Here is a 20,857-nt window from a genome sequence, read left to right as displayed (position 1 = left end):
ATTGATGGTTAGATCAGTTGGTTGTGCACATTATTATTGTGCGGCAGGTCACGGTTTTGATCCCATACTTTGGCCATTATTATTTTTTTGCTACGCACGCCGGAGACGATGGACAGGCGAGGTGGGCCGTATGGAGCGCAGTCGAGGCCCAACTGGATGAAAAGTTTTCTGTCATATTAAAAAAAATAGTAGATTGATAGCAGGTTGATTTTTAAAAAAGTGAGGGGTCATTCTATAAAATATGTGTGACGGACAAAGAATACCTATTCCCTTTAATAGTAGGTATAGATAAGCATGACAAATATATGATGTATTCTTGTCCTTTTCCAACAGAAGAGCTCTACCCCAGCACCGCTTCCGCATCTCTGGTCGTTCCCTTGCACTCCTCCATGGCGGCTGGGAAGACGGGCCACCACCGAAGCCGATCCCAGTAATCGCCAAACTGTACCTGCTAGATTAACGAGGTCACAGCCAAGGCCGACCATCGCCGCGCCAACTCATGGGTTCGATGTGGGTTTATTTGCATATTATTTACTTAAGAAAATGGTTTGAGGTGAAGAGCCAAAGGCCTGAAGCCAAATGTTCCTAACAGAACGACGATCTGCAGGAAACAAGGCCAACGCTATGTGTGCCTGCAAGATTGAAGATCCCAGATATTTTACTTTTCTCCATGATCCTACACCATTGTTGCTTCATGTAGATCCCTTTATCATTCATTTTTAATTTTTTATTGTTCAAATCTCTATATGGTTGTCATAGATGCTATTACAGGGATGTAGCACTATATTTTCATGTGTTGTGGTAAACTGAACACCCTTTGTATTGATACATATATGTTTTTTTTAATTACAGTATCTCTTTTCGGACTGGTCAGGCTTCTAGACTTCTAGATTGGAAGAAGTTTGTTTGAAATCTGCCTTTGGGTATCAGAAAATTCAGAATAAGTTCCTACGTACACCAGCCGTAACTAGATAACTCATGTATTACGCAATGCTCTGCACCATTATCCGTGGAGTATTTGCAGCTGTATTATTTGTCGTTCGATGCTCAATCAGGTGAGTCTATTTTTCCATTTTTGATTCATAGTTGCTGGCACAAATTCGCTAGTGCATTACAACAATTTCCACATGTCAATTGGGGAAACATATGCCCATCATCAGTGCACTTTTTGCCAAAAAAAAATTTGCTATTTTTTTCTGTTCTATGTATACATGCAGTTCCAGCATTTAGCTGCAACAACTATTTTTTCTTTTCTTTTGCTGTTAGGGCTTGCGGCCATACATGTTAAACAATAAGACGATTTAATTTGTGGTCTAACAATACGTTTGATAATAGTTGCAACTAAAAATAGATCTAATTTTTGCTAATAGTGGCCAAATAAAAGAGGATCCAGACTATGACAAGTTTACATTGTATAGAATTAGTGCTAACAATAAATTTCTCTCTTTTCTTCTTATTTTATATTGATAATAGCTCCTGAATTGATTTTTAATTACCACTCCCCCTTTGTAGAATGATCAGATTTTTATGCATGAACAATAACCCTGTTTTGTTTTAAGAATGGGGCTCTAAAATGGAAGGAGGAGGAGCTTAAGTGCAGCAGCCAAATATGGTAGGCATGTTGTGTATAGAGTTTGCAAGATATGCTGTTCATTTCTTACACTTAAAAAGCTTAGTCAGAACAACTATTTCATATTCCAATACATAATGAAAGCACTTTTCTTATCTTTCTTCCATGATGTTCATTGCGTGATTCGATAATCATGATGACAGGCAACTTGACTATTTTGTATCTGTATTTCAATCTGCACCTAATCATTTTCTTTCTAAAGAACACCGCTGAAGTTTCATTACACAGGAAGTGAGTCACTATGGCTATCATGGAAATTCGAGTATTTAGCATTTTCAGTATGTTATTTCCCCCTTTTTGTGAGTTAACTGACATAAGGTTGCTTCAAATGGAATATGTACTGATAGTTGCATCACATCATGCATTTCCTTCATTTTAAACCTGCCAAGTTACTTGTGTGTCCGTCATGATATTGGTGCGATTTATTTTCCTAAGGGTATATTCATCTCATCAGAAATTTATTTTGTGTGGCTTTTGTCTTCCTAAATTTCGCGTGTTTTTTTCCTGGTTAGCTAACCAATTATTATTCTAGCGCATGATTTACTAAGAGCTTTTTACCTTATTGTACAGTTTATCATTCTAGAATACTAGACTTTTCTCCACAGTTAGGATGTCGATATGAAAAGTTTAATTCATGTTTAATCCTTCTAGAGCTAAGCTTAGCTTAGAGAAACTGTGGCGTGATGCATGCCATTTGTGTCATACAAAAATATTAAATTCCATTTCTTCATTTTTGTACATCAATATGTTGCACTACATGAGGTGAGACAAACTCAGAATGGGAGCAAAATAGTCCTGACTATTGGTGAACTCTTCTAGCTCGCCGTGTTCCCACTGGTGGCGTTGTAGTCAGGCCCAACAATTCAACTTGTGAGGATAACATGTAGCCCGAACCCAAGAGGGAATGGATTTAATTTTTCCAGGACAACTATTTCTTTTATATTTATTAAAAATTTGCAGCCATGTTCACTTGGGCAATACCTATACCTATTATAAGTCCTTCAAGTTCAGACAAGAAAAAATTAGATATCCTGAAATCTTTACTATACAATCATTTTGGTCTTCTTGAACTTCAAATGACATCATCAAAAGATAATTTATGGTTTGTATTAAACTTGACCTTTAGACATGCGGGGTCATCAGGCACTATAGATATTCTTTTTCCCCAAATTTCTAGAATATGAACTAAGAATTCAATACTCATTTGATTTTAATAGGATGCTTCGATCGAGACGTGCATTGCACGTGCAAGCTTACTAGTTCTAACAGGGTTAGCGAAGGATCGATTTGGAGAAATGCCACGTACGAGGTGGATCGAGTATCATGTTAACCAGAATTGCTTGGGCTCCATTTTTAGACACCAGAGTTGTGAACGACCGACCCAAGAAGATTTTCTTGAGTGAATTTTCAGAATCTATCTATCTATCACTCTGTTTCTAAATATAAGTCTTTTTAGAGATTTTAATATAAACTACATACAGAGTAAAATGAGTGAATCTACGCTCTAAACTATGTCTATATACATTCGTATATAGTCCATATTAAAATCTCGAGAAAAATTTATACTACCTCCGTTTTAATTTACAAGTCCTACGCGTATAACTAGGTTGCCAATTTTATCACCCTAATATAAACTATATAACATAAAAATTATATCGTTTGAAAATAGAACATCTGAAGTTTATATTGGTATATTTTTTTGTAATATATGACTTATTTTAGGTTGGTCAAATTGACGACCTAGGAATACGCACACGCCCTATAAACTGAGAGAGAGGTAGTATGTAGAAACGGAGGGAGTATTATATAATTAAGACAAAAGTGAAATAAGCCATCACGTTCATCCACGTAGTTTGAATTATCTCGACTATAAATGTTAGATATTAACGGTTGAAATTTAAAAAATATAGCATTACATAAAAATAGCATGATGTACAAACTGTTTGGCCTGTCACGTAAACAGAACAGTTTTTTTTTAAGCTATAAACAAAACAGTTCAACGTGTGCTATATGCTTTTCTACTAAAAAAATTAGTTGGAGAAGGCTAATGCGCGCGCGTTGGAGCGATCGAATTCCGACCGGGGCGCTATTCCTAATTGATGGATGGAAAGATTGGTGGGCCCACCAAAAAATCAGGGGCTGTAGATTATGAAGTGCATGCATGATGGGATATTTTTTTTAGCATCAGTACAGACACAAGTGCTCTTATACACGTGTATACACTCACTTCTATGAACGTACACACGCACACCTTACCTTTATGAGCATCTTCGAAAGACTGAGCCGGTATATTATCTTGAGATTTATGAAGTTACCGTAGACGTCTCGTCGTTGACAGGAACGTCTCCTCTCACTGAATGTGCATCGCCGGAAATCCTGAAATAAATTCGAGTATCAGGATTTAAACCCTGATGGGCTGGGATACCATAGTCCCTGGTGGGCTGGGATACTTGCATCGTTGAACGAGTATAGAAGGCCACCATTCGAATAGATGGAAACAACTGCGACTGAATTGGAAAGCAATAATGCAACAACAAAAAAAAATTGGAAAGAGATATACATCGCTTATGGAAACAGATTGGAGTTGCACGAAGCGGATCGCGCGTTGACGCGTGCGGTCATGAAAGAGTCCTTTTGCAATCGAGGTTGCTTACGGTTGTGTTGCAAAAAAAGGCACAAAAGGAGTCCGGCAGTCATAATAATAAGAAATAGTAAAACAGAATGACTAATTCGCATCTAAATCATAGTATTTAAGATTGTTACATCTAAATTGTCGTGATGATTCACTGCCGACCTGGAGAAATAAGATGAAAAGGAAGCTAGAAGTGACGGACCAATGCCCCGTTTGTGGCATTGAACCTGAAGTTAATTTTCATCCATTTGTTCGATGTCGTATGGCACGGCTGCTCTAGAATTATATGTCTGAATTTTGGAAGCTTCCACAGCTTGATGCAATTACAAATACGGGAAGGGATTGGCTGCTAATCCTTGTGGGTGGTCTGGATAAGCACACTATTGATATGATTCTGATGCTTCTTTGGCGGATATGGTTCGTTCGTAATGAGATTGTCCATGATAAAATCCCTCCACCACTGGATGTGTCTTGCCGATTCTTAATCAGCTATCTGAGCTCTTTGGTTCAAGTCAAATACTTTCCGAATGAGAACTATGTGAAGGCTAGATAGAAATTCAAAACTGCAACCAACTTCAGTATCTCTTGAGGCACCCAGTAGGCGATGGAATCCCCCTGATCCAGGTTGGTTTAAGCTAAACACAGATGGCTCTTTTACTACTGATGGGGTTGCTAGTACAGGCATGATTTTACGAGACCAACAAGGGAAAATCATCTTCACCTCTTGCCGATATCTGGACGGATGCTCAACTGCACTAGAAGCAGAACTGATGGCAGCCAGGAAAGGTTTGGCGTTGTCCCTGAATTGGTGCGATGGCCCCATTCATCTAGAAATGGATTGTTTGAAGATGGTGAATATGTTAAAGAAGAGGAAACAAGACCTTTCTGGACACATGACTTTAGTGAAGGAGATCAAAGCTCTCTTGAGCACACGTGAGACTTGCATTACTCATGTAAAGCGAGACCAGAATTATATTAGTCACTTCTTAGCTAGTTATGCTAGGCGTAGCAATCGTACTGCAGTTTGGCTTTGTTCTGGCCCGGAGAATGTCGAGAACTTGTGTCTCGCTGATTGTACCCGTGGGGGTTGAGTAATACAAGTTTCATTCGCAAAAAAAAGTTGTCTACCACAGGATCTAATCGCTGAAAAATTCGTGCAAACGTCTTGATCTATTGTCGCTGGCTGCTATCCTGGGTCGGGCTTGTCGTTTTTGTCGATCGCCTGTTGTCTTCGTTCGTGTCATGCGTGAGGGCCTTAGCCCATGTCTGCTGCAGGCGATGTGACTCTATATGGGCCTTTTTTTCTTGTTGATTGCATGAACGTCGTACTATTTGGTTAGAACAATCGAGGCTTTTTTTACTCCCCAAAAAAATAAGGGATTTGTTAACGGCATCTAGCTTGACCCTGGCACGCAAGATCTCTCTTTTCTCTCACTGCGATGTGAGCACGAAAGGGAGCTCACTCAGGCAAGATCTCTCTTTTCTCTCACTGCGATGTGAGCACGAAGGGGAGTTCACTCAGATCCAGCTTCCACGTGACCAAGAGATGACAGACCACGAGGTTTTGAGTCCTTTTTGTGTGTGTGTGTGTGTGTTTTCTAAGGTCGTGTTCAGTTTTCTATTTTTAATACTTGAATATTTCTTGACATGATATGTGCAGTTGCGTCGACCCCCCCCCCTCCCCCCACCTCCGGCGCCCCCCAACCCAGTTGTATGTTCATCTTCGACACATAATTTTTCCTCACTCCCGACCTAGTTGCATCCACTCTCAATATGTCTCATGTTATGCTCGTCCCTCGCGAAGCAGTGAGGTCCGATACGACTATTTCTAGTGGGTCATTTTCTTTTTATTCTCTGTTTTTGTTTGTTTTGGTTCGACTATGTAGCTAGAGGAGCGAGCGTAACTACCATTTTTATTTTTGTATTTTTTTTTCTTTTTGCATTAGTTTTGGGGTTTGGGGTGTTTGGCGAACATTGTTCAATTTTGTCAACTGTTTTTTAAATATGTGAATAATTTTTAAAACTCATTTCAATGAGAAGATTTTTAGTGATGTTTTATGTAAGTTTCAATCAGTCGCTGTAAATTTTGTGAAATTCTTTGATGGGGTTGTTTTGTACTATCTCTCTGTGCGTTTGTTGTCCACTTTGTGGCCCATTATGTTGTGTGTCTTTTTGTTGGGCCTTTTTTGTAGCACATTTCATTTTTATTAAGTTGTGTCATAATTAAAGAGACGAGGGGCAGTATAGGTCGAAGAGACGATCTGGCCGTTGGATCATCATTTCCATTCTTTACTCTTTCCCTCTTTATATCCCATTTTCCCCATTGTCTTTCATGCAGAGGCGACCCAAGCAATGATTTGCTTCCAAACATCATAAGCACGGACGTGTATCCTCTGACTTTGCAATCCCTGCCATACCCTGCCTTTGAGTCACTGACAGGTGGGCCCCATGCTCTGTGGGACCCATGTGTGAGTGACTTAAAGGTAGGCTGGGGCACGGCAGGGGATCCTCATCCCATAACCACATGCAAAGACCGCCTTTTTTTGCATGTCTAACCTTGACATGCAAGAAGACCGCCTCTTTTATTTTTGTTGTCCTAATTGCAAGTTGACCATCGACATGCAACTGAGCCTGGCCTATTTTTTGATTTCTGCAGCAAGTGTGTTCTCGACATGTAACTTGGCCGGCCTTTCAAATTTTTTGTCCAAGTTACAGGTTGGCCACCGACCTACAAACTAGAGCAAACATCTTTTATTTTTCTTGTCGATAGACCACTAACATGCAACTGGGCTCGAAATATTTCTAAATTTAGTTGCAAGTGCAACCCTGTCATGCATGGACCCGTTTTTGTTGTTGTCACTGTTGCAAGTCAACCATCGACTTGCAACTAGGGTTCAAACCATTTTTTGTCTTAGTTACAAGTTGACAACTGACATGCAACTGGGATCTCGACCCCTTTTTTGTCCCAGTTGCAAATCCAATATCAACACGCAAGTAGGGACTACAACCAATTTCTTTGCCCCAGTTGCAAGTCCAGCATTGATACGCATCTGTGCCCGGCCCATGTTTTTATCCCAACTGCAAGTCCACCCTAGACACGTAATTGGGCCTTACCCATTACTTCTTGTTTGATTTGCAAGTCCACTCGTGACATGTAACTCCGGGGCCGACCCCTTTTTGTCCTAGTTCTTAGTTCATCCCTCACATGCAATTATGCTTGCCTATCTCTTTTTTGGTCCGAGTTGCATGTCTACCCTCGATACCCAACTGGGCCTGACCTGTTATTTGTACCAGTTGCAAGTCCATCATTGACACGCAACTAGTGGGGCGATCTTTTTTGTCGGAGTCATAACTCCACACCCAACATACAACCGGGTGGCTCATTTTTTTCCTTGTCCCAATTGTAAGTCCATCCTCGACACGTCACTAGGGGTAGCCCCTATTTTGTCCTAGTTGCGAGTCCACCCTAACATGTAACTAGGCCCGCCTCTATTTGTGGCCCGAGTTACAAGTCCACCCTCGATACACAACTGAGTCCGACTCTCGACCCTTGGTCCGAGTTGCAATTCCACCCACGACCTACAACTTTGCCTCGACCCGATCTAGTTGCATGTCCACCAGCGGCATGCAACCTGCCACCCTCAACCCTTGTCCCAGTTGCAAGTCTAACATCAAAATGCAACTTGCCAACCTCACCCCTTTTTGGACCCTAATGTCGACAAGTAACTTGTCCCCAACCCCCGACCCAGTTGCAAGTCCATCCTCGACATGCAACTTGCCCCCAAACCACGACCTAGTTGGAAGTCCACTCTCGACATGCAATTTGCCACCCCTCGACCCTTGTCCCAGTTGCAAATCCGCCATTGACATGCAACTAGACACCCTCGACCCCCTTTTTTGTCCATGATATAGTTGCAACCCACCAACGACACGTAACTCATCCCTGACCCCAACCCAGTTGAAAGTCCACCCATGATGTGCAACTTGTCCATGAACCGGCCTAATCCAATTGCAAGTCCACCCTCAACCAGCAACTTGCTCTTGAACCCCAACAAAGTTGCAAGTCCACCCTCGACACACAACTTGCCGCTGACCATTATCATAGTTGCAAGTCCTCCCTTGACATTTAACTTGCCTTCGAACCTTCTCCCAGTTGCAAGTCCATTCTCTACATGCAACTTCTACACGAACTTTTGTCCTAGTTGCAATTTCACCCCCGATATGCAATTTTGCTTGGGGTTCATAGTTAAAAGCCAGACTTCAACTCACAACCGGGCTCGTAGTTGTCCCTGTTGCAAGCCTACCCTTATCTCGCAACTAGGCCCATAGTTTTGTTTCACCCCATTTGTAAGTCGACCCTTGACTCGCAACATGACTCGTAGTTTCGTAGTTGTCCTGGTTGTAAGTCCACCTCCGACTAACAGCCGGATCATAGCTTTGTTGTTGTCCAATTTGCAAGTCCACCCTCGACTCGTAACTAGGCCCAAAGTTTTTTGTGGTCCTAGTTGCAAGTTCACCCTCGACTCACAACTGGGCCTGTGTTTTTTCATCCCAATTTCAACTCCACCCATGACTCGCAGCTGAGTTAGTATTTTGTTGTTGTCGCAGTTGCAAGTCCACCCTTGACTCGCAACTAGGGCTCGTAGTTTTGTGTAGTATTCTCAGTCGCAAGTCCATCCTTGACTCGCATGGCTCGTAGTTTGTTTCATCCGAGTTGCAAGTCCACCCTTGTCTCGCAACTCGGATCGTAGTTTAGTAGTTGTCCTAGTACAAGTCCACCCTCGACTCGCAACTGAGCCCATAGTTTGTCGAGGGTCCTTAGTTGCTTGTCGACCATGGACTCGCAACTAGGTGTGTGTGTGTGTGTGTGTGTGTCGACAGCCTGCACTTGCAAGCCGATCATTGACTCGCAACTAAGGGTGTTTGTATTTGTCGAGGGTCCCCAATTGCATGTCAACCTTCTACTCACAACTAGGGGAGTGTGTGTTTGTAGAGGGTACCCAGTTGCATGTCGATAATCAACTCACAACTAGGGGAGGGTGTGTGTGTTTGTCAGGCCCCTAGTTGCAAGTCAACCATCGACTCTTAACTAGGGTGTGTTTGTGTTTTATCGAGGGTTCCCAATTGCATGTTGACCATCGACTCGCAACTAGGGGGTGTTTATGTTTGTCGAGGGTCCTCAGTTGCAAGCCAACCATAGACTCGTAACTAAGGGGTGTTTTCTGTATGTTTGTCGTGGTCCCCAGTTGCATGTCAACCATCGACTCACAACTAGGGTGTGTGTGTGTTTGTCGAGGGTCCCCAGTTGCATGTCGACTATTGACTCACAACTAGTGTGTGTATGTATGTTTTGTCGTGGACCCCAGCTGCATGCCGACGATCAACTCGCAACTAGGGGGTGTGGGTATGTTCTATCGTGTCCATAGTTGCAAGCCGACCATCGACTCGCAACTAAGAGTGTTTGTGTTTTTTGACAGTCCCTAGTTGCATGTCAACCATTGACTCGCAACTAGGGTGTGTGTGTGTGTTTGTCGGGGGTTCCCAATTGCATGTCGATCGTCAACTCACAACTAGGGTGTGTGTGTGTGTTTTGTCGTGCCCCCAGTTACATGCCGACCATCGACTCACAACTAGGGGTGTATCTGTTTTTTCGTGGCATATACGTGCAAGCCATCCATCGACTTGCAACTAGGGGGAGTGTGTGTGAGGGTCCATAGTTGCATGTCAATCATCAACACACAACTAAGGGTGTGCGTGTTTGTTGTGGTCTGATGTCTCTTAAAGCTATGTCGGTATTTCCCCAAAGTGGAAGGGATGATGCAGCACAGGGGCGGTAGGTATTTCCCTCAAATATGAAACCAAGGTTATCGAACTAGTAGGAAAACCAAGAAAGACAACGTAAACAACACCTGCACACAAATAACAACTTCTCATAACCCGACGTGTTAAAGGGGTTGTCAATCCCTTCCGGGGTACGGCGCCTCAAGATAGGGAAATGAACATGAGGTAAATTTGTAGTAGATTGATAGATCAACCGCCAAACAAATAAATAAGGATAAATTATAGCAAAGTATTTTAGGGTTTTTGGATTAATAGATCTGAAAATAAAAGCAAATAAAAGTAGACCGCAAAGGCAAATAATATGAGAAAGAGACCCGGGTGAAGGAAATATGCCCTAGAGGCAATAATAAAGTTGTTATTTATATTTCCTTATATCATGATAAATGTTTATTATTCATGCTAGAATTGTATTAACCGGAAACTTAGTACATGTGTGAATACATAGACAAACAGAGTGTCACTAGAATGCCTCTACTTGACTAGCTCGTTAATCAAAGATGGTTAAGTTTTCTAGACATGGACAAAGAGTTGTCATTTGATGAACGGGATCACATCATTAGAGAATGATGTGATTGACTTGGCCCATCCGTTAGCTTAGCACGATGATCGTTTAGTTTCTTGCTATTGCTTTCTTCATAACTTATACATGTTCCTATGATATGAGATTATGCAACTCCCAAATATCGGAGGAACACTTAGTGTGCTATCAAATGTCACAACATAACTGGGTGATTATAAAGATTCTCTACAAGTGTCTCCAATAGTGTTTGTTGAGTTGGCATAGATCGAGATTAGGATTTGTCACTCCGATTGTCGAAGAGGTATCTCTGGGCCCTCTCGGTAATGCACATCACTATAAGCCTTGCAAGAAATGTGACGATTGAGTTAGTTACGGGATGATGCATTACGGAACGAGTAAAGAGACTTGCCGGTAACGATATTGAACTAGGTATTGAGATACCGATGATCGAATCTCGGGCAAGTAACATACCGATGACAAAGGGAACAACGTATGTTGTTATGCGGTTTGACCGATAAAAGATCTTCGTAGAATATGTAGGAACCAATATGAGCATCCAGGTTCTGCTATTGGTTATTGACCGGAGATGAGTCTCGGTCATGTCTACATAGTTCTCGAACCCGTAGGGTCCGCACGCTTAATGTTCGATAACGATTGGTGTTATGAGTTTATGTGTTTTGATGTATCGAAGGTTGTTCGGAGTCCTGGATGTGATCACGGACATGGAGAGGAGTCTCGAAATGGTCGAGACATAAAGATGGATATATTGGAAGGCTATGTTTCGACATCGGAATGGTTCTGGGTGAGTTCGGGCATTTACCGGAGTACTGGGGGGTTACCGGAACCCCCCGGGGAGTGTATGAGCCTTATTGGGCCTTAGTGGGAGAGAGGAGGAGGCGGCCAAGGTGCCCCCCCCAAGCCCAATCCTAATTGGGGTGGGGGCCGACCCTCCTTTCCTTCTCCCTCTCTCCTCCTTCCTTCCTCTCCTACTCCAACTAGGGAAGGGGGAATCCTACTCCCACCGGGAGTAGCACTTCCCCCTTGAGTGCGCCATGAGAGGGCCGGCCCTCCCCCTCCTCCACTCCTTTATATACGAGGGAGGGGGCACCCCATAGACACACAAGTTGATTGTTTAGCCGTGTGCGGTGCCCCCCTCCACATATTACCACCTCGGTCATATCGTTGCAGTGCTTAGGCGAAGCCCTGTGCCGGTAGCTTCATCATCACCGTCACCACGCCGTCGTGCTGACGAAACTCTCACTCGACCTCGCCTGGATCAAGAGTTCATGGGACGTCACCGAGCTGAATGTGTGTAGATCACGGAGGTGCCGTACCTTCCATGCTAGGATCGGTCGGATCGTGAAGACGTACGACTACATTAACGCCTCCGCTTTCGGTCTACGAGGGTACGTGGACAACACTCTCCCCTCTTATTGCTATGCATCACCTAGATAGATCTTGCGTGTGCATAGGATTTTTTTTGAAATTACTGTGTTATCCAACACCGGAGGCCATAGGTTTCACTAGTGGCTTCTCTTGAGAAAAATAGCAAAGTGGTGGGTGAACAAATTACTGTTGGGCAATTGATAGAACTTCAAATACTCATGACGATATCCAGGCATTGATCATTTTATAGGCATCACGTAAAAGATTAGTAGACCGACTCCTGCCTGCATCTACTACTATTACTCCACACATCGACCACTATCCTACATACATCTAGTGTATTAAGTTCATGGAAAAACGGAGTAATGCAATAAGAACGATGACATGATGTAGACAAAATCTATCCTTTAGCAACGATACATACGTGTTGTTTCCCTTTCCGTCACTGGGATCAAGCACCGTAAGATCGAACCCACTACAAAGCACCTCTTCCCATTGCAAGATAAATAGATCAAGTTGGCTAAACAAAACCCAAATATCGGAGAAGAAATACGAGGCTATAAGCAATCATGCATATAAGAGATCAAAGAAACTCAAATAACTTTCATGGATAACAAAAGATATGACTGATCATAAACTCAAAGTTCATCACATCCCAACAAACACACCGCGAAAGAGTTACATCATATGGATCTCCAAGATACCATTATATTGAGAATCAAGAGGGAGAGATGAAGCCATCTAGCTACTAACTACGGACCTGAAGGTTTACAAAGAACTACCCACGCATCATCGGAGAGGCACCAATGGAGGTGGTGAACCCCATCCGAGATGGTGTCTAGATTGGATCTGGTGGTTCTGGACTCTGCAGTGGCTAGATGAATATTTCGTCGACTCCCCTAGGGTTTCTGGAATATTGGGGTATTTATAGAGCAAATAGGTGGTCCAAGGGGCACCCGAGGTGGCACAACCCACCAGGGCGCGCCTGGGCCTCCTAGCGTGCCCTGGTGGGTTGTGCCCCCCTCGGGGCACCCCCAGGCCCAGCCAGGGCCCGTTGTGTTCCTTTTGGCTCATAAAAATTCCCCATAAATTTTTGAGGTATATGTGCTCCGTCTGATATTGATTTTCTGCGATGTAAAAAAACATGGAAAAACAACAACTGACACTTGGCACTATGTCAATAGGTTAGTACCAAAAAATGATATAAAATGACTATAAACTGATTATAAAACATCCAAGATTGATAATATAACAACATGGAACAATAAAAAATTATAGATACGTTGGAGACGTGTCAGCATCCTCAAGCTTAACTCCTACTCGTCCTCGAGTAGGTAAGTGATAAAAACAGAATTTTTGATGTGGAATGCTGCCTAACATGTCATATCATATTTCTTTTCTTTATAGCATGGACATTTGGACTTTTAGTTGTTCAAAGCAATAGTCTAGTTTTGACATGATAATTTAAATACTCAAGCATATCAACAAGCAACCATGTCTTTCAAAATATCAACGCTAAAATAAGTTATCCCTAGCCAGTCATGCTCAACCATTGATCCATTCATGAAACACATTCGAATACTAGCTATACCCAATACTTAAGTACGATCATATTTCCTCCTAGTTGGTGTTTTTATAAGAGAAGATGGAGACTCAAAATAAAAATTGCATAAAGTAAAAGAAAGGCCCTTCGCAGAGGGAAGTAGGGATTTGTGTAGGTGCCAGAGCTCAAAACGAAAAACTTAGAGATAAAAACATTTTGGGAGGTGTATCTATCCCACCAACAAAAACGACTTAGAGTTACCAATACTTTCCATGCATAGATATATCATAGGCGGTTCCCAAAGAGAAAATAAAGTTTATTCCTTTTTCCATCGTACTTTCACTTTCCATGGCTAACCGTATCAACGGGTGCCCTCCATACCAACACTTTCCAATGAATTTACTATTTGACAACATAAAGTAAATTCATTTTTTGCATTTCGGGACTGGGCATCCCTAATACCTTTGCCTTATTCTCGTGTAATGACAAGTGAATAAACACTCATCGTGAGAATAACACATCTAGCATGGAAAATATTAGCCACCCCTCACCGCTCCGCGAGCGAAACAAACACACAAAAGAGAAGTTTATTTTGAAAATTAGAGATGGCACATATAAATTTTCTTAGAACGGCAAAAGAATACCGCATATAGGTAGATATAGTGGACTCATGTGGCAAAACTGGTTTAAAGGTTTTTGGATGCACAAGTAGAGATCATACTTAGTCAAAAATGAAGGCTAGCAAAAGATTGAGAAGCGACCAACCAAGAAATGGATAATCTCATAAGCAAGCATTAAGCATAAATAACACCGAATAATGCACCACAAGTAGGATATAATTTCATTGCATGACTATTGACTTTCGTGTTTGCATAGGGAATTACAAACCTTAACACCAATATTCTTACTAAAGCATAATTACTCATCAAGATGACTCACATATCACATCATCATATCTCAAAACTATTACTAAGAATCAAGTTTATTTTGTCCAATGATTGCTACCTCTTGAGCACTACGTTGGTTTTCCCTTGAAGAGGAAAGGGTGATGCAGCAAAGTAGCGTAAGTATTTCCCTTAGTTTTTGAGAACCAAGGTATCAATCCAGTAGGAGGCCACACACAAGTCCCTCGCACCTACACAAACAAATAAATCCTCGCAACCAACGCGATAAGGGGTTGTCAATCCCTACACGGTCACTTACGAGAGTGAGATTTGATAGATATGATAAGATAATATTTTTGGTATTTTTTATGATAAAGATGCAAAGTAAAATAAAAGGCAATAAAAATAACTAAGTGTTAGAAGATTAATATGATGGAAAATAGACCCAGGGGCCATAGGTTTCACTAGTGGCTTCTCTCAAGAGCATAAGTATTAACGGTGGGTGAACAAATTACTATTGAGCAATTGACAGAATTGAGCATAGTTATGAGAATATCTAGGTATGATCATGTATATAGGCATCACGTCTGAGACAAGTAGACCGACTCCTGCCTGCATCTACTACTATTACTCCACACATCGACCGCTATCCAGCATGCATCTAGAGTATTAAGTTCATAAGAACAGAGTAACACTTTAAGCAAGATGACATGATGTAGAGGGATAAACTCATGCAATATGATATAAACCCTATCTTGTTATCCTTGATGGCAACAATACAATACATGCCTTGCTGCCCCTGCTGTCACTGGGAAAGGACACCGCAAGATTGAACCCAAAGCTAAGCACTTCTCCCATTGCAAGAAAGATCAATCTAGTAGGCCAAACCAAACTGATAATTCGAAGAGACTTGCAAAGATAACCAATCATACATAAAAGAATTCAGAGAAGATTCAAATATTGTTCATAGATAAACTTGATCATAAACCCACAATTCATCGGTCTCAACAAACACACCGCAAAAGAAGATTACATCGAATAGATCTCCGGGAGAGAGGGGGAGAACATTGTATTGAGATCCAAAAAGAGAGAAGAAGCCATCTAGCTAATAACTATGGACCCGTAGGTCTGAAGTAAACTACTCACACTTCATCGGAGGGGCTATGGTGTTGATGTAGAAGCCCTCTGTGATCGATGCCCCCTCCGGCGGAGCTTCGGAAAAGGCCCCAAGATGAGATCTCATGGATATAGAAAGTTACGGTGTTGGAATTAGGGTTTTGGCTCTGTATCTATTCATTTGGGGGTACGTGGATATATATAGGAGGAAGAAGTATGTCGGTGGAGCAACAGGGGGCCCATGAGGGTGGAGGGCGCGCCTGGTGGGGGTGGGCACGCCCCCTACCTCGTGGCCTCCTGTTTCTTTTCTTGATGTAGGGTCCAAGTCTCCCGGATCATAATCTTCCTAAAAATCACGTTCCCGAAGGTTTCATTCCGTTGGGACTCTGTTTGATATTCTTTTTCTGCGAAACCCTAAATAGGCAAAAAAACATCAATTTTGGGCTGAGCCTCCGGTTAATAGGTTAGTCCAAAAAATAATATAAAAGTGTATAATAAATCCCAATAATGTCCAAAACAGAATATAATATAGCATGGAACAATAAAAAATTATAGATGCGTTGGAGACGTATCAAGCATCCCCAAGCTTAATTCCTGCTCGTCCTCGAGTAGGTAAATGATAAAAACAGAATTTTTGATGTGGAATGATACTTGGCATATTTTCAATGTAATTCTTCTTAATTGTGGTATGAATATTCAGATCCGAAAGATTCAAGACAAAAGTTCAATATTGACATAGAAATAATAATACTTCAAGCATACTAACTAAGCAATTATGTCTCTTCAAAATAACATGGCAAAGAAAGTTATCCCTACAAAATCATATAGTCTGGCTATGCTCTATCTTCACCACACAAAGTATTTAAATCATGCACAACCCCGATGACAAGCCAAGCAATTGTTTCATACTATTCTCAAACTTTTTCAATCTTCACGCAATACATGAGCGTGAGCCATGGACATAGCACTTTAGGTGGAATAGAATGGTGGTTGTGGAGGAGACAAAAAGGGGGAATATAGTCTCACATCAACTAGGTGTATCAACGGGCTATGGAGATGCCCATCAATAGATATCAATGTGAGTGAGTAGGGATTGCCATGAAATGGATGCACTAGAGCTACAAGTATGTGAAAGCTCAACAAAAGGAACTAAGTGGGTGTGCATCCAACTCGCTTGCTCACGAAGACCTAGGGCATTTTGAGGAAGCCCATCATTGGAATATACAAGCCAAGTTCTATAATGAAAGATTCCCACTAGTATATGAAAGTGATAACATAGGAGACTCTCTATTATGAAGATCATGGTGCTACTTTGAAGCACAAGTGTGGTAAAAGGATAGTAGCATTGTCCCTTCTCTCTTCTTCTCTCATATATATATATATATATTCTATTTGGGCCTTTTTATGGCCTCTTTTATTATTATTATTATTATTTTATTTTTCGTCCGGAGTCTCATCCCGACTTGTGGGGGAATCATAGTCTCCATCATCCTTTCCTCACTTGGGACAATGCTATAAAAATGATGATCATCACACTTTTATTTACTTACAACTCAGCAATTACAACTCAATACTTAGAACAAAATATGACTCTATGTGAATGCCTCCGGTGGTGTACCAGGATATGCAATGAATCAAGAGTGACATGTATGAAAGAATTATGAATGGTGGCTTTGCCACAAATACAATGTCAACTACATGATCATGCAAAGCAATATGACAATGATGGAGCGTGTCATAGTAAATGGAACGGTGGAAAGTTGCATGGCAATATATCTCGGAATGGCTATGGAAATGCCATGATAGGTAGGTATGGTGGCTGTTTTGAGGAAGGTATATGGTGGGTGTATGATACCGGCGAAAGGTGCGCGGTATTAGAGAGGCTAGCAATGGTGGAAGGGAGAAAAGTGTGTATGATCCATGGACTCAACCTTAGTCATAAAGAACTCATATACTTATTGCAAAAATCTACAAGTTATCAAAGCAAAGTATTACGCGCATGATCCTAGGGGGATAGATTGGTAGGAAAAGACCATCGCTCGTCCCCGACCGCCACTCATAAGGAAGACAATCAATAAATAAATCATGTTCCGACTTCATCACATAACGGTTCACCATACGTGCATGCTATGGGAATCACAAACTTTAACACAATTATTTCTAAAATTCGCAACTACTCTACTAGCATTACTCTAATATTACCATCTCCATATCTCAAACAATTATCAAGTATCAAACTTCTCATAGTATTCAACACACTCATAAGAAAAAATTTATTAATCTTGAATGCATAAAATAATTAAAGAAAATTACCATGCTGTTTTGTAGGACTCTCAAAATAATCTAAGTGAAGCATGAGAGAACAATAGTTTCTATAAAACAAATCTACCGACGTGCTCTAAAAGATATAAGTGAAGCACTAGAGCAAAAACTATATAACTCAAAAGATATAAGTGAAGCACATAGAGTATTCTAACAATTTTTGAATCATGTGTGTCTCTCTCAAAAGGTGTGTACAGCAAGGATGATTGTGGAAAACTAACAAATAAAGACTCAAATAATACAAGACGCTCCAAGCAAAACACATATCATGTGGTAAATAAAAATATAGCTCCAAGTAAAGTTACCGATGGAAGTAGACGAAAGAGGGGATGCCTTCCGGGGCATCCCCAAGCTTTGGATTTTAGGTGTCCTTAGATTATATTGGGGTGACATGGGCATACCCAAGCTTAGACTCTTTCCACTCCTTGTTCCATAATCCATCAAATCTTTTACCCAAAACTTGAAAACTTCACAACACAAAACTTAAAGTAGAAAATCTCGTGAGCTCCGTTAGCGAAAGAAAAGAAAACACCACTTCAAGGTACTGTAATGAACTCATTATTTATTTATATTGGTGTTAAACCTACTGTATTCCAACTTATCTATGGTTTACAAACTATTTTACTAGCCATAGATTCATTAAAACAAGCAAACAACACACGAAAAACAGAATCTGTCAAAAACAGAACAGTCTGTAGTAATATGTAGCTAACGCAAAATCTGGAACCCCAAAAATTCTAAAATAAATTTATGGACGTGAGGAATTTATCTATTAATCATCTGAAAAAATAATTAACTAAATAGCACTTTCCAAATAAAAATGGCAGCAATTCTCGTGAGCGCTAAAGTTTCTGTTTTTTACAGCAAGATTAAGAAGACTTTCCCCAAGTCTTCCCAATGGTTCTACTTGGCACAAACATTAATTAAACACAAAAAACACAACCAAAACAGAGGCTAGATAAATTATTTATTACTAAACAGGAGCAAAAATCAAGGAATACAAATAAAATTGGGTTCCCTCCCAACAAGCGCTATCGTTTAACGCCCCTAGCTAGGCATAAAAGCAAGGATAGATCTAGGTATTGCCATCTTTGGTAGGCAATCCATAAGTGGCTCTCATAATAGATTCATAAGGTAATTTAATTTTCTTTCTAGGGAAGTGTTCCATGCCTTTCCTTAACGGAAATTGGAATCTAATATTCCATTCCTTCATATCAATAATTGCACCAATAGTTCTAAGGAAAGGTCTACCAAGAATAATAGGACATGAAGGATTGCAATCTATGTCAAGAACAATAAAACCTACACACACATAATTCATATTTGCAACAATAAGAACATAATTAATTCTTCCCATAGGTTTCTTAATAGTGGAATCCGCAAGGTGCAAGTTTAAAGAGAAATCATCAAAATCACGGAAACCTAGCAAATCACACAAAGTCTTTGGAATCATGGAAACACTAGCACCCAAATCACACAAAGCATATCATTCATGATCTTTAATTTTAATTTTAATAGTAGGTTCCCACTCATCATAAAGTTTTCTAGGGATAGAAACTTCCAACTCAAGTTTTTCTTCATAAGATTGCATCAAAGCATCAACGATATGTTTAGTAAAAGCTTTATTTTGACTATAAGCATGAGGAGAATTTAGCACGGATTGCAACAAGGAAATATAATCTATCAAAGAGAAATTATCATAATTAAATTCCTTGAAATCCAAAATAGTGGGTTCATTAATATTTAAAGTTTTGACTTCTTCAATCCCACTTTTAACAATTTTAGCATCAAGATCTAAAGACTCTGAATTTTTGGAACACCTTCTAGGTAAAGGTGGATCATATTCAGTCCCATCATTATCAAGATTCATATTACAAAACAAAGATTTAATAGGGGACACATTAATAACTTTTAGATCTTCATCTTTGTTATCATGGAAACTAGAAGAACACACTTTTATAAAGCAATCTTTCTTAGCACGCATCCTAGTGGTTCTTTCTTTGCACTCATCAATGGAAATTCTCATAGATTTGAGAGACTCATTGATATCATGCTTAGGTGGAATAGATCTAAGTTTCAAAGAATCAACATCAAGAGAAATTCTAGCAACGTTCCTAGCCAACTCATCAATCTTAAGCAATTTTTCTTCAATCAAAGCATTGAAATTCTTTTGCGAAGTAATAAATTCTTTAATATTAGATTCAAAATCAGAGGGCATCTTATTATAATTTCCATAAGAATTGTTTTAGGAATTACCATAATTATTAGAGGAATTACTAGGATACCACCTAGGATTAAAGTTTCCTCTATACGCGTTGTTACCAAAATTATTCCTACCAACAAAATTCACATCCATAGATTCATTATTATTCTCAATCAAAGTAGACAAAGTCATATCATTAGGATCAGAAGAAACACTTTTATTAGCAAACAATTTCATAAGTTCATCCATCTTTCCACTCAAAACATTAATTTCTTCTATCGCATGCACTTTCTTATTAGTAGATCTTTCAGTGTGCCATTGAGAATAATTAACCATAATATTATCTAGGAGTTTAGTAGCTTCTCCTAAAGTGATTTCCATAAAAGTGCCTCCCGCAGCCGAATCTAAAACATTTCTAGAAGCAAAATTCAATCCGGCATAAAAAATTTGTATAATCATCCACAAATTCAAACCATGTGTAGGGCAATTACGTACCATTAATTTCATCCTCTCCCAAGCTTGTGCAACATATTCATGATCAAGTTGCTTAAATTCATAATATCATTTCTAAGAGAGATGATCTTAGCGGGAGGAAAAATACTTAGAGATAAAAGCATCTTTGCACTTATTCCATGAATCAATACTATTTTTAGGCAAAGACAAAAACCAAGCTTTAGCACGATCTCTAAGCGAAAAAAGGAATAGCTTCAATTTAACAATATCATTATCCACATCTTTCTTCTTTTGCATATCACATAAATCAACGAAGCTATTCATATG

Source organism: Triticum urartu, chromosome 6 (assembly GCF_003073215.2).
Source record: "Triticum urartu cultivar G1812 chromosome 6, Tu2.1, whole genome shotgun sequence".
Taxonomy (NCBI): domain Eukaryota; kingdom Viridiplantae; phylum Streptophyta; class Magnoliopsida; order Poales; family Poaceae; genus Triticum; species Triticum urartu.
Note: the sequence above shows the minus strand (reverse complement) of the source record.